We start from the raw sequence: 13,113 nt of genomic DNA, 5'->3' as shown, positions 1-13,113 counted from the left end.
ACAAACGTTCTCCCTCATGGGCGGCATTTGCAATGTTTCACCGCATTTTAACTCCTTGTGTCCCATTCTTTCTGATTTTGCTGCTCAATATTCGAACGGTTAGGAAAATTCTAGCAGCAAGCCGAGCCCGTCGGGGGCTCCGGGGACGAAGGGATGTAGAGAATGACAAGGACCGGGAGATGGAGAACCGACGCAAATCTATCATTTTGCTCTTCAGCATAACCGGTAGCTTCATACTGTGCTGGGTAACACGGCAGGCATTTTATATCTATCAACGGATTTCTATGAGTTTTGTTTATTATTCTGTGACAGATCCCCGCTACCTCACTGAAGAAATATCGGGAATGCTGCAGATTCTCGGTTCCTGCAGCAACACATTTATTTACACCCTGACACAGAGCAAATTCCGGGAAGAACTCAAGAACATGCTGAAATACCCATTGAATCGGATTTTAGAACTTTTTCCACCTCTGCAGCGGCCTGTCTCCTCGACCTGTCTCTGAACGGGGTGTCCTCAGTCACTCGAATAGTGTGACGGGCGCTCTTGGAACAACCCACATTAAACTCGTCATTCGGAAAAAAAAGACTTCCAGCTTCAACATTTTCTTTTCGAACGTCTTCATCCAACCCGCAGGAACCGGAGAATCCCTGAAGTTGAATGGCTCAGTGGTCAACTTTCCCCCTTTTCCTATAATTTCACCCTGGCTTGTCTCACAGGGACACTAGACATTACACTCACCGGAAACTGATGCCCCAGGGGCATCCTCCGCTTGAAAGTGCAATCGCTATTGGTAGTGTCCCTGACTATCACTTCCAAGGCTTCTGCAGTTCGGGCCTCACCAGTACTCCAGCAGACAATCCCCACTCCCCCTTCTTCTGACGCATGTTCTGAAATGCCGCCTTCTCCATTAGGATTCCTGTCGTGCCGAAGTCATTTTCCAGAGCTTTCATGTAATCGGTCGTGGTTGCTAGGGGATACCGGGACCTGACGCCTCTGACAACTTCACCAGACCGTTCACTCAAACACCCCATCAAACTCTGTGGCTTTACGTCTAAAAACGGAGATATCTACTCCAGTTTGGTCTCATACTTCTCTTCCCCTTCAGGGATGGACATTAATCCAATGAATAGCGGAGCCTACCCCATCTGGGACTTTGGACCTGGGCATTGTTCCACTTATTCGGCGGATATTACATCAGAGTTCATACTCTTTCCTGTGGGACGGGGACTAATTAGACATTCCAAAACCAGCCTCTCCTTTCTCTCACTCCTCAGAATCGATAGAACCCAGTTTATGAGATCTACGACGAATGCTACAGGATTTTCGGCTTGTGATTCCGCCAGCTCCACCACCGCTACATCAGTGCTGGTATGCATTGAAACAAGCGCTGCGCCCGCCACTTTATCGAACATCCGCCCCCGCAATCTCACTTAACAGTAAGTAACAGGAGAATTAACAATTCATCCCGAGTATGAATATCTAGTTTAATGCCCAGGGTAATCAGCATCGAACGATACCCCGACAGTGGTTTCGGCTATCGGCTAAACTAGGGGAAGTTTTCCGCCTGCACGGCCAAACCTAAGAAATCTTGTTTGTGTGGATGCTGCGTCATCTGTTCCCCTGTTACAAATCAGTACCACGAAATAACAAACAGTACACCTTATGCAATTAAACGATTGAACTTTATAATTTTTAATTTCAATATGTGGTCAGTAAAGAAACAAAAAAAAAGATAAAGGACCTATTCTTGTGAAACAGTCTAATGCACAACGTTGGAGTTCACTGTTTTCCCGTCTGTACGGTCTCCATCGATTTCCTTCCGGCTGTTGACTCCCGAAACCATTCCAATTCCATTCTGTCTATAGTCTACGACTTCCCCGTTCCGGCATCTTCTCTCTCCATATTCCACTGAACAAAAGTGTGCGAAGCTTCCGCTCGGGCACGCAAGGAAGAAAACCATTTCCCCTCATTGGCCAGCGCATATTCCAGAGCCCCGTTACCTATCGTCATAAACCACATAAAGCGCTACAGAGAAACAATTATATTAGCAGGGAAACATTTCCCAGGTCGTTACATGCAATTTATCATCTAACTTACAGTTTCAGGATTCTATCCTAAAGCATCTTGTGTCTAAAACTTCCCGACCTTTTCATGCCCATCCAATCCGGATTCTCAATTGTCTTTGGACTGAAGTTATCCGTCTATTTTCTCCCTCCCATTTTCATTTCAGGATTGGGGAGGCAGGAACTACCATGTTTTCCTTTCCTTTATCTTCTTCACAAAACTCCCCTGTTTCTCAGAATGAGAGAACGAAAAACCATCCTCCTTGACTTAATCTGTCGCAACCGTCCTGGAAAGCTGTTCTAATCGTAACAGTTTCTTAGCAGATTTAGCATGCACATCGACTGTGAAGTCTCCGAGATAGGCACCATCATGTATATTAATTGTTACATGCCCATGATGATAAATTCCCTGTTTCTCCCCTAACAATTTCCACTGGGAGATGTGGTATTACTTTTAACTGTATTTCATGTGCACTGAAGGATTTGTTTGTCTATAATTTCATAGGGCTCTGAACACTTTGGATATAAAATTGAGATGAGCTGGTGTACTCTCATCATCACTCTTTGTCCCGGGCTTAATTCTATGTGACCAACTTCTGAGTCAAAGCAAGCTTTACTCTGTTGCCTGCTCTTTCCTAGTTTATGGGCTGCCACATAATGTTCAAATTTCACTATCTCTACGGATTTTTGTATCCACTTTACTGATACAGTCCGATCGATTTCGGTTTCTGACAAATCTAAACCTAACAACTGCTTTAACACTCTCAAGTCCCTTGGGTCATGAGTTTATAAGCGGTGTGATCTATTTATTATGTCACTGTATTCCTTGTTATCAGTACTTGAGGCAAATTTACCTGCCCTCTTTTTCCATTTTGTTACACCATTTCGGCTATCATTTGTTTTAACGTTCGGTTCATCCCTTTCCACAATTCCACCTGACTATGGTCTATAGGTTCTATGGAACTCTGCTTGATCGCAAAAATGGCCAGAGCATCTTGCTTTACCGTGGCTGTTAATTGTTTTTCTTGCACCGCTTCTATACTCCAAGGTAATCCACAGAGAGCAAAAACCCTTTCCAATAAGATTTTTGTGGTGTCTTGGGCAATGTTCATCTTAGCCGCAAAAGATTCCACACACTAGGTGAAAGTATCTGGCACAATAAGGATAAATATGTAACTACCTGGGATCGATGGGAAATGTTAAGCATAATGTCTGCAAACTAGTCCAAGACTGCTCCGCTTGTATGTAGAGGGGCTCCTTTCTTCATATATCCTGTTAATTCTGTAACTTCATTCTGCTCCTTGGTTAAAGCTATACTTTACCATTCCTGGCCACCAACTATACTTGACCATTCATAGTCCACCAAAAGTGGCATGCAAAAGTTTCGGCACGACTGGTCAAACTTTCTGTTACTCTGAATAGCTAAGCGAGCAAACGAGGACCTGATTTCCAAACGGCATAAAGTTAAAGATGACACTTTTCTTTAATATTTTAAGCAAGAGTGCTTCTTATTTTATTTCCATCTTTTAAAGTTTCAAAATAAGGAAAAAGGAAAAGATTGGGCACCCTGCAAGGTCAGTACTTAGTATAAACCCCTTTTTGCAAGTATCACAGCTTGCAAACGCTTTCTGTCGCCAGCTAAGAGTCGTTCAATTATTGTTTGGGAGATCTTCAGCCATTTTCCCGTTGCAAAAGGCTTCTAGTTCTCTGAGATACTTGGGCCCTCCTGTATGCACTGCTCTTTAGAGGTCAAGCAGTTTGGAAATCGGTGAGATCATCGGACAAAGTCAGCATGGATTTGAGAAAGGAAAATCATGTCTGACGAATCTTATAGAATTTTTTGAAGATGTAACTAGTAGAGTGGATAGGGAAGAACCAGTGGATATGGTATATTTAGATTTTCAAAAGGCTATTAACAAGCTCCCACACAGGAGATTAGTGTGCAAACTTAAAGCACACGGTATTGGGGGTATGGTATTGATGTGGATAGAGAATTGGTTGGCAGACAGGAAGAAAAGAGTGGGAATAAACGGGAACTTTTCTGAATGGCAGGCAATGACTAGTGGGGTACCGCAAGGCTCAGTGCTGGGACCCCATTTGTTTACAATATATATTAATGATTTAGACGAGGGAATTAAATGCAGCATCTCCAAGTTTGCAGATGACACGAAACTGGGCGGCAGTGTGAGCTGTGAGGAGGATGCTAAGAGGATGCAGGGTGACTTGGATACGTTAGGTGAGTGGGCAAATTCATGGCAGATGCAATTTAATGTGGATAAATGTGAGGTTACCCACTTTGGTGGCAAGAACAGGAACACAGATTATTATCTGAATGTGGCTGATTAGGAAAAGGGGAGATGCAATGAGACCTGTGTGTCATTGTACACCAGTCATTGAAAGTGGGCATGCAGTTTCAGCAGGCGGTGAAAAAGGCAAATTGTATGTTGGCATTCATAGCAAAAGGATTTGAGTACAGGAGCAGGGAGGTTCTACTGCAGTTTTACAAGGCCTTGGTGAGCCCGCACCTGGAGTATTGTGTGCAGTTTTTATCCCCTAATCTGAGGAAAGACGTTCTTACCATAGAGGGAGTACAGAGAAGGTTCACCAGATTGATTCCTGGGATGGCAGGACTTTCATATGAAGAAAGACTGGATCGACTGGGCTTATACTTGCTGAAGTTTAGAAGATTGAGGGGGGATCTTATTGAAACGTATAAAGTTCTAAAGGGATTGGACAGGCTAGATGAAGGAAGATTGTTCCTGATGTTGGGGAAGTCCAGAACAAGGAGTCACAGTTTAAGGATAAAGGGGAAGCCTTTTAGGACCGAGATGAGGAGAAACACAGAGAGTGGTGAATCTGTCGAGTTCTCTGCCACAGGAAACAGTTGAGGCCGGTTTATTGGCTATATTTAAGAGGGAGTTAGATATGGCCCTTGTGGCTAAAGGGATCAGGGGGTATAGAGAGAAAGCAGGTACAGCGTTCTGAGTTGAATGATCAGCCATGATCATACTGAATGGCGGTGCAGGCTCGAAGGGCCGAACGGCCTTCTCCTGCACCTATTTTCTATGTTTCTATATTTCTATGATGAATTTCCTTGAATGCTCATTTGCGTTTGAAACCTGGGCATCACATATCATCAATGCAGATGCACATATTTCCATCTTAACCCAGATTGCACATAGTCAATGTGGAACATGTGTTCCCCTATACTAAATCCCATGAAAAACAAAGAAACACAAACTGAAAACACAAAAATCCATGCTTGCAGCTCTTCTTCCTTTGGAGAATTCCGAAGGTAATTGCAAAACTCAGAACAAGCAACTAATCCACACCACGAACATTTTTTACACATTTTCCAAAGAAAAATAATGTGCTGGGTAGGGATATGCAAGCTCTTAAGACAGCCTTTGCAATCTTTCACGGAAACACACATTCCTTAGAGAACCCACACCTGGCCAAATTTAACACATTTAAAACATACAAACCATTTACAATTTAAACCACTCCAGAATAACATTGCAGAAATATGCATCTCAGACTTTAAAAACAATGAAATGTTGGAGTTATTCACCATGGACAAGTAAACAATATCCAAGACAATTAAAGCAAAAAATGTCCACATTAAGTAAAATTCCAACATAATCTAATATTGCAGTAACACAATTTTCTCAGTTTTGTTTAGATTTAAATTCCTTGATCTGTCTGCTGTGCGCTTTAGAGCTCAATGATCCAAGTGACCACATCTGAAACGGTATGCCTGAGCTCTCTATTGTCATGGCCCGATCCTTGAAATCTTTATTCCGGTTCACGGTCAAGTCCTTGTTTCTTATTCCAAGTTTTCTGGTTTTCACCAGTTTCTGCTGAGGCACCTGATTCTTGTTTGGTCTGGCTTCGTAAATAGCTTCAGGATTTAGCCTCTGGCTGCTAGTTTGTTCCTGTCCAAACAACCTGTCTGTATCCCATCCCTTCACCTTTCTCCTGGAGCCTCGCCTCGCCCTGCCTCTGCCTGGAACCTTGCCTCGCCCTGCCTCTGCCTGGAACCTTGCCTCGCCCTGCCTCAGCCTGAGGCCTTGCTTCACCTCGCCTTGCCTCTGCCTGGAACCTCACCTCGCCTCGCCTTGCTCTGCCTGGAGCGTTGCCTTGCTTCGCCTTGCCTTGCCTTTGCCTGGAGCCTTGCCTCTCCTCGCTTTGCCACTGCCTGGAGCCTTGCTTCGCCCTGCCTCTGTCGGGAGCTTTGCATCGCCTCGCCTTGCCTCGCCTTAATCTGCCTGGAGCTTTGCCTCGCCTCGCCTTGTCTCTGCTTGGAGCCTTGCCTTGTCTTGCCTCTGCCTAGAACCACGGTTCGGCTCGCCCTGCCTCTACTCGCTGCCTGGAGCCTTGCCTCGCCTCGCATTGCCTCTGCCTGGAGCCTTGCCTCGCCTCGCCTTGCCTCGCCCTGCCTCTGTCGGGAGCTTTGCCTCGCCTCGCCTTGCCTCGCCTTGATCTGCCTGGAGCCTTGTCTCGCCTAGTCTTGCCTCTGCCTGGAGCCTTGCCTCTCCTCGCTTTGCCACTGCCTGGAGCCTTGCTTTGCTCTGCCTCTGTCGGGAGCTTTGCCTCGCCTCGCCTTGCCTCGCCTTGATCTGCCTGGAGCTTTGCCTCGCCTCGCCTTGTCTCTGCTTGGAGCCTTGCCTTGTCTTGCCTCTGCCTAGAACCACGGTTCGGCTCGCCCTGCCTCTACTCGCTGCCTGGAGCCTTGCCTCGCCTCGCATTGCCTCTGCCTGGAGCCTTGCCTCGCCTCGCATTGCCTCTGCCTGGAGCCTTGCCTCTCCTCGCTTTGCCACTGCCTGGAGCCTTGCTTTGCTCTGCCTCTGTCGGGAGCTTTGCCTCGCCTCGCCTTGCCTCGCCTTGATCTGCCTGGAGCTTTGCCTCGCCTCGCCTTGTCTCTGCTTGGAGCCTTGCCTTGTCTTGCCTCTGCCTAGAACCACGGTTCGGCTCGCCCTGCCTCTACTCGCTGCCTGGAGCCTTGCCTCGCCTCGCATTGCCTCTGCCTGGAGCCTTGCCTCGCCTCGCATTGCCTCTGCCTGGAGCCTTGTCTCGCCTAGTCTTGCCTCTGCCTGGAGCCTTGCCTCGCTACGCATTGCCTCTGCCTGGAGCCTTGTCTCGCCTAGTCTTGCCTCTGCCTGGAGCCTTGCCTCGCTACGCATTGCCTCTGCCTGGAGCGTTGCCTCGCCTCGCCGTGATCTGCCTGGAGCCTTGCCTCTGCCTGGAGCCTTGCCTCACCTCGCCTTGCCTCTGCCTGGAGCCTTACCTCACCTCGCATTGCCTCTGCCTGGAGCCTTGCCTCGCATTGCCTCTGCCTGGAACCTTGCTTCGCCTCGCTGCCTGGAGCCTTGCCTCGCCGTACCTCTGCCTGGAGCCTTTCCTCACCTTGCCTTGCCTCTGCCTGGAGCCTTGCCTCATCTTGCCTGTATCTGGAGCCTCACCCTTGAACTGTCTGTGTCCACGCTTTCGCTAGGTAGGTTCTGCCGTTTTGCCGCTACCTAGCGTTGGGATCTGTCTCGTCGTGTTATGAGTCCCGGCCTTACAACCTGTACCCAAGGAGGGGTTCCGGCTTGGTGTTCCACTTTCCTGTCTCTCCCTCGACCCAGGGCTCTACGTTCCTGTTCTCCCTTGACCTAGGCTCTATGTTCCGCGTTCCTGTCTCTTCCTCGACCAAGTCAAGGCTTCGGGGTGTTGTCCAGTCCTAATCACGTCCAAGGTCCTTGACCTGTCCAAGCCACAGCTTTGTGTTCTCGTCTTGTCCATATGTCCAGCCCAGGAGTACCTTTCCCAGCCCGGTGCTGGGGTTCCCTTGTCCTGTCCATGAGTCTCACGTCCAGTCCTGTTGCCTCTCCTCGTCTTTTAGCCATGTCCTATCCTCGCCTAGCTCTGGAGACCGATCCCAAGTCAAGACGTAGGTTCTGGGTCCTTGTCCAGTCTCTGGCTCGGAGTCCAAGCCCAGGCTCCTAGTTCCCATTTCCATGTCCTGGTTCCGCTATCCTTGTCAAGTCCTAGCCCAGGCTCGCATTCCTTGTCTCGTCCGGGGCCTTTGTCATGTCCAGCGTCCTTTCTTCCTCACTTCCCTTGCTTCCTTCTCATGCCTCGTCCTGTTGTGGTAGCTCAGTGTCTGAGTCCTGCTTTTGGGATCGCAACCAATGCCCCCGTCTGACATTTATTACCCTCGACAACAGCTTTCCTGTTTGCGCAAAGGCCCATTCCAGCGCTGTGTTCCTTCCCATCTGCCATCTCTCGGCTGGCTTCTGTCCTGACTAGAATTTCTCCACACGTTTACTGTGTAGTATTCCTAAAGTTCAAATCCAGTTCCCACACTTCCTTCTCCCATACTCTAATCAGCTAATTAGCACCCATTCCTCAGTATGTGGCGGGTCACTGGAATCAGCAGTTCCATTTTTAGAGTGAAATGCCAGCGACATGTCTGGCCTCAAATGATTGCAGTATCATTTTGATTCACACACATCTTGGATCACCAAATACACCGGGGTGTCCTCCTTTCCTCTCAGAACCATTATGTGGCCTACCTTTTGGGTTCCCGCTGTTGCTACCCATAATCTTGAATATCCCTTTGGTTAATTTCATCCCCCCCCCCATCCCACCGCGTATCGCTGTGTTTCTGGCAAAGCAGAGTAGATAGTCGGACGCAAGGCCATTATAATCAGCTTTCTTTGTTCGGTAACGTCTCGTCCATGTATTTCTTTCTGGTAGCTAATTGCTTGGAACAGTTGGCTAAGATGGCCCTCGGGCATTTATGTCCCAATATCCTTAGCAATAAACTTCAGCTGCTGTACATCGTGCGTTGGAGTGTGTTATATTCTGTTTTCTATTTCATTCCGCGACAGCCCCCTCTCTATTAATAACTAGGGGAGACAATCATACCGATCAGGCTCTTTTTGAATGTAAGTCTGCCCTGGTCACCCTATCTGGTAAATCACGCCAATTCATTCCTCCATATCCATCTTCTTTCCCTGTTTCAGATCCAAAAGCAAAATCGTCTCTGTGCAGCAAGTTGGTCCGGCAGCTTCTCTGTCTGTTTCAAGCACAATGTTTGATCACTATTCTTACTAGACTTTGCGGAAACTGATTTCTGCATCGCATTTATAGCTGTTTTCTTAAAGTCTCTGCTCCTTCCTCGTAGCTATATTGGCATCCTCTTCCCGCTCACTCCTCTGTCAGTAACAAGTTTCTCACAGATATGCACCAAACTCATACCTCTCTGTCACTGTAAAGCAGCAAAGTTTCCCTTTGGGGTTTCTAACTCCTTCACTAATCTATCCCCTTCTACCTCAGTCTCCCGCTGATATTAAAGCATTTCCTGTTTTAAACTATCTCGCTCGGCATTAGTTTTTTGTCGATATTCCAGGACTTCGTGTTGTAAACTTTCTCGCTCGGTATTTGTTTTTGCCAATATACTTCTAAATCTTCAAAGAGGCAGGTCACTGCGACAGGCTTCAGTCGCTGTTTAAATTCCCTGTCTGACAATTCCCCTTTGGCTATTATAAAAATGCTTCGCCGCCTTCACTGCTGGTGCGTGCAGCATTCTCCCGGTCTTGTGGCTGTTTCCCCAACAGATGCTTCTGGATGAATCGCCACTAAACAAAACGTTGTAAGTCCTCCCGCATTGTAGAATTCCCCTGTGCCAGCAATCTACCCATCGCCAGATCTCTCTGCTTCTAACTCACGTCGTCCATCTCGAGTCTCCTGCTGACAAAACGGAGAATGAAACATTAGCTCACCCAGCGAACTCAATTCTATTGTAGGGATCTACCTTTGTAATAATGATGAATTAGGCACAGAGAAAGTCTGTATTTACCAACAAGAAATTTTATTTTCTCAACAGAATAACACGTGGACTATACAATCAAGTGCCTGTGTGTGCACCTCTTAAGATTTCCCGACTTCCCTTGGACAGTCAAAGAGCAGAAAAAGAAGACCAGTAGTTAAAAAAGAGCTTCTGCGGCTGATCACATGTTCCTCGTAGTGCCGTTTCCAATCTCCAGAGACAGGGGCATGCAAAAGTTAAGGCACCCCTGCTCAAAATTTCTGTTACTGTGAATAGTTAAGTGAGTAGAAGATGAACTGATCTCCAAAAGTCAGAAAGTTAAAGATGAAACATTCTTTTCAACATTTTAAGCAGGATTAGTGTACTATTTTTGTTTTGTACAATTTTAGATTGCAAAAAAAAAGCACAGGAGCACCATGGAAACGTTTGGGCACCCCAAGAGATTTGAGCTCTCAGATAACTTTTACCGAGGTCTCAGATCTTAACTAGCATGTTAGGGCTATGGCTTGTTCACATTCATCGTTGGGAAAGGCCATGTGATGCAAATTTCAAAGCTTTATAAATGCTCTGACCCCTCAAACCTTGTTCCAACAATCAGCAGCCAAGGGCTCCTCTACGCAGCTGCCTATTACTCCGAAAATTAAAATACCCACAAAGCAGGAGAAGGCTAAAAGAAAATAGCAAAGCGATTTCAGGTAGCCTTTTCCTCTTCGTAATGTAATTGAGAAATGGCGATTAACTGGAACGGTGGAAGTCAAGTTGAGTTCTGGAAGACCAAGAAAACTTTCCGAGAAAACTGTCCGTAGGATTGCTAGAAAGGCAAATCTAAATCCCCGTTTGACTGCAAAAGACCTTCAGGAAGATTTAGCAGACTCTGGAGTAGTGGTGCACTGTTCAACTGTGCAGCGACAGTTTCAAAAATTTGACCTTCATGTAAGAGCCATCAGACGAAAACCTTTCCTGCGCCCTCACCACAAAATTCAGCGCCAGAAGTTTGCAAAGGAACATCTAGACAAGCCTGATGCATTTTGGAAACAAGTCATGTGGACTGCTGAAGTTCAAATAGGACTTTTTGTCCTCAATGAGCAAATGTATTTTTGGGGAAAAAGGGTGAGAATTTCATGAAAAGAACACCTCTCCAACTGTTAAGCACGGGGGTGGATCGATGTTGCTTTGAACTTGCGTTGCAGCCAGTTGCATGGGGAATATTTCACTGGTAGGGAGAAGGATGAATTGAATTAAATACCAGCAAATTCTGGAAGCAAACATCACACCGTCTGTACAAAAGCTGAAGGTGAAAAGAGGGTGGCTTCTACAACAGCATAATCCTAAATACACCTCAAAATCGAGAATGGACTACCTCAAGAGGGGAAAGCTGAAGCTTTTGCCATGGCTCTCACAGTCCCCCAACCTAAACATTATCGAAAATCTGTGGATAGACCTCAAAAGAGCACTGCATGCAAGAGGGTCCAAGAATCTCACAGAACTAGAAGTCGTTTCCAAGGAAGAATGAGCGAAGATCTCCCAAACAAGAATTGAAATACTCTTAGCTGTCTACAGAAAGCGTTTACAAGCTGTGATGCTTGCCAAAGAGGGTGTTACTCAGTACTGACAATGCAGCGTCCACAAAATTTGCTTCGGGCCCATGCCCTTTTTTTGAAACTGTAAAGGATGGAAATTTAAAAAAAGTAATCTTGCTTAAAATATTAAATAATGTGTCATCTTGAACTTTATGTTTTTTGGAAATCAGGTCATCTTTTACTCGCTTAGCTATTCACAGTAACTGAAATTTTGAACCAGGGATGCCGAAACTTTTTCATACGACTGTATCCACGATGGTGAACATCTACCGAGGAAATGCCGTTAAGTATTTGGAGCGTAGAACTATGAGTGTTCTCATGAGCTGAGCTGATGAATCTCCATCCCACTGGGTAAAACCCACCTGATCTCCCTTGGTCACCTTCTTACAGGCTCTAGTCCTGGGCTACAACTAACGTTTTTCTATATTTATTGAAGCCCGCTCTAGCCTTGTGTATTTGTTCCTTTCTGCTCTGACTATTCCAAACCAGACGACCCAGACACCGAGTCCGACACGATTACAAGTTTCTTCTTTGGTAGGTCTTGAGTTTACAAAATATATAACTACTGGTCCGAGAAGGGTCTTAGGTTTAGCAGGTCATTATGTGAATTTCCTTGTGCCCAAGTAGAGTTGCTCTTATTAGACTATCTCAGAGTAAGTATCATGTCAGAGTTCACAAAATGCAGGGAAACAAATATCGCCAGACTGTCTGCTCCACCCGGTGCTGATTGATCTGAATCCATTGATTTGTATACTGTAGTTGGTGTTTTTTTTCTGTGCAACATCGTAATTTACAGGAGATCGAAATGTGTGTAATTGAAAACGATTTATCTCGTGATCGTAATTCTATTTTTAACATAATTATGGAGAATTATATCACTGGTATAGAGACTGAGCCGCTTAGTAGGAAAACGGCCAGTCGGAACTGTGTGGATTGGCCAATGTGGATTGGGTTAAGATGCTTCAAACTTCTAATGTGACACCGAGTCTAGCAAGACCACAGATTGCTTCTTTGGTAGGTCTGGAATTTACATAATAAATAGCTACTGGTATGAGAATGGTCACAGGTTAGCAGGCTGGTTAGCTCGACAAACAACAAGCCAATAATGGATGAAAAGGACCGTCAAATAGATTCCAAACACAGAAAGGGACATGGGATAATAAATGGATCAAAAGTTTGAAATCACGCAAGCGGGTATTTGGTAGGTCACTCACAACGAACAGGAATGGCAAGATTATTATTCGGCGCATTGAAAAGATGCTGAAAGAAGCAGCAGTTTGTTATCAGATAGTACATATTGTAGATGGAGCTGAACTGAGGAAACCTTCTCCGAGTTCTTCAGTCAAGGTCTGTTCTTCACTGGTTGGTCCAGGGAGTCAAGTGAGTGGTGATCTCCAAATATAAACTTGACATATAAACGTAATTAACATAGATAATAGGGGTCATCCTGGGGATTTGAAAACAAAGACTCCTGGCATTAAGAGAAACAGGTATGGGCTGATTTAGGGCAACTATAGTATGTGAAGCTTAGGGCAGAGGGCGGGGGCGGAGCTTACCAGCTTTGTATGTCCGGAAACATTTTTATCTTTAATATCTGTTTTTTTTCCCTTTTCAGGGTTCTTTTAAAGAGCCAGTGCTGGAGTTACACGCTGA

Source organism: Hemitrygon akajei, chromosome 9, assembly GCF_048418815.1.
Source record: "Hemitrygon akajei chromosome 9, sHemAka1.3, whole genome shotgun sequence".
In the NCBI taxonomy this organism is placed as follows: domain Eukaryota; kingdom Metazoa; phylum Chordata; class Chondrichthyes; order Myliobatiformes; family Dasyatidae; genus Hemitrygon; species Hemitrygon akajei.
Note: the sequence above shows the minus strand (reverse complement) of the source record.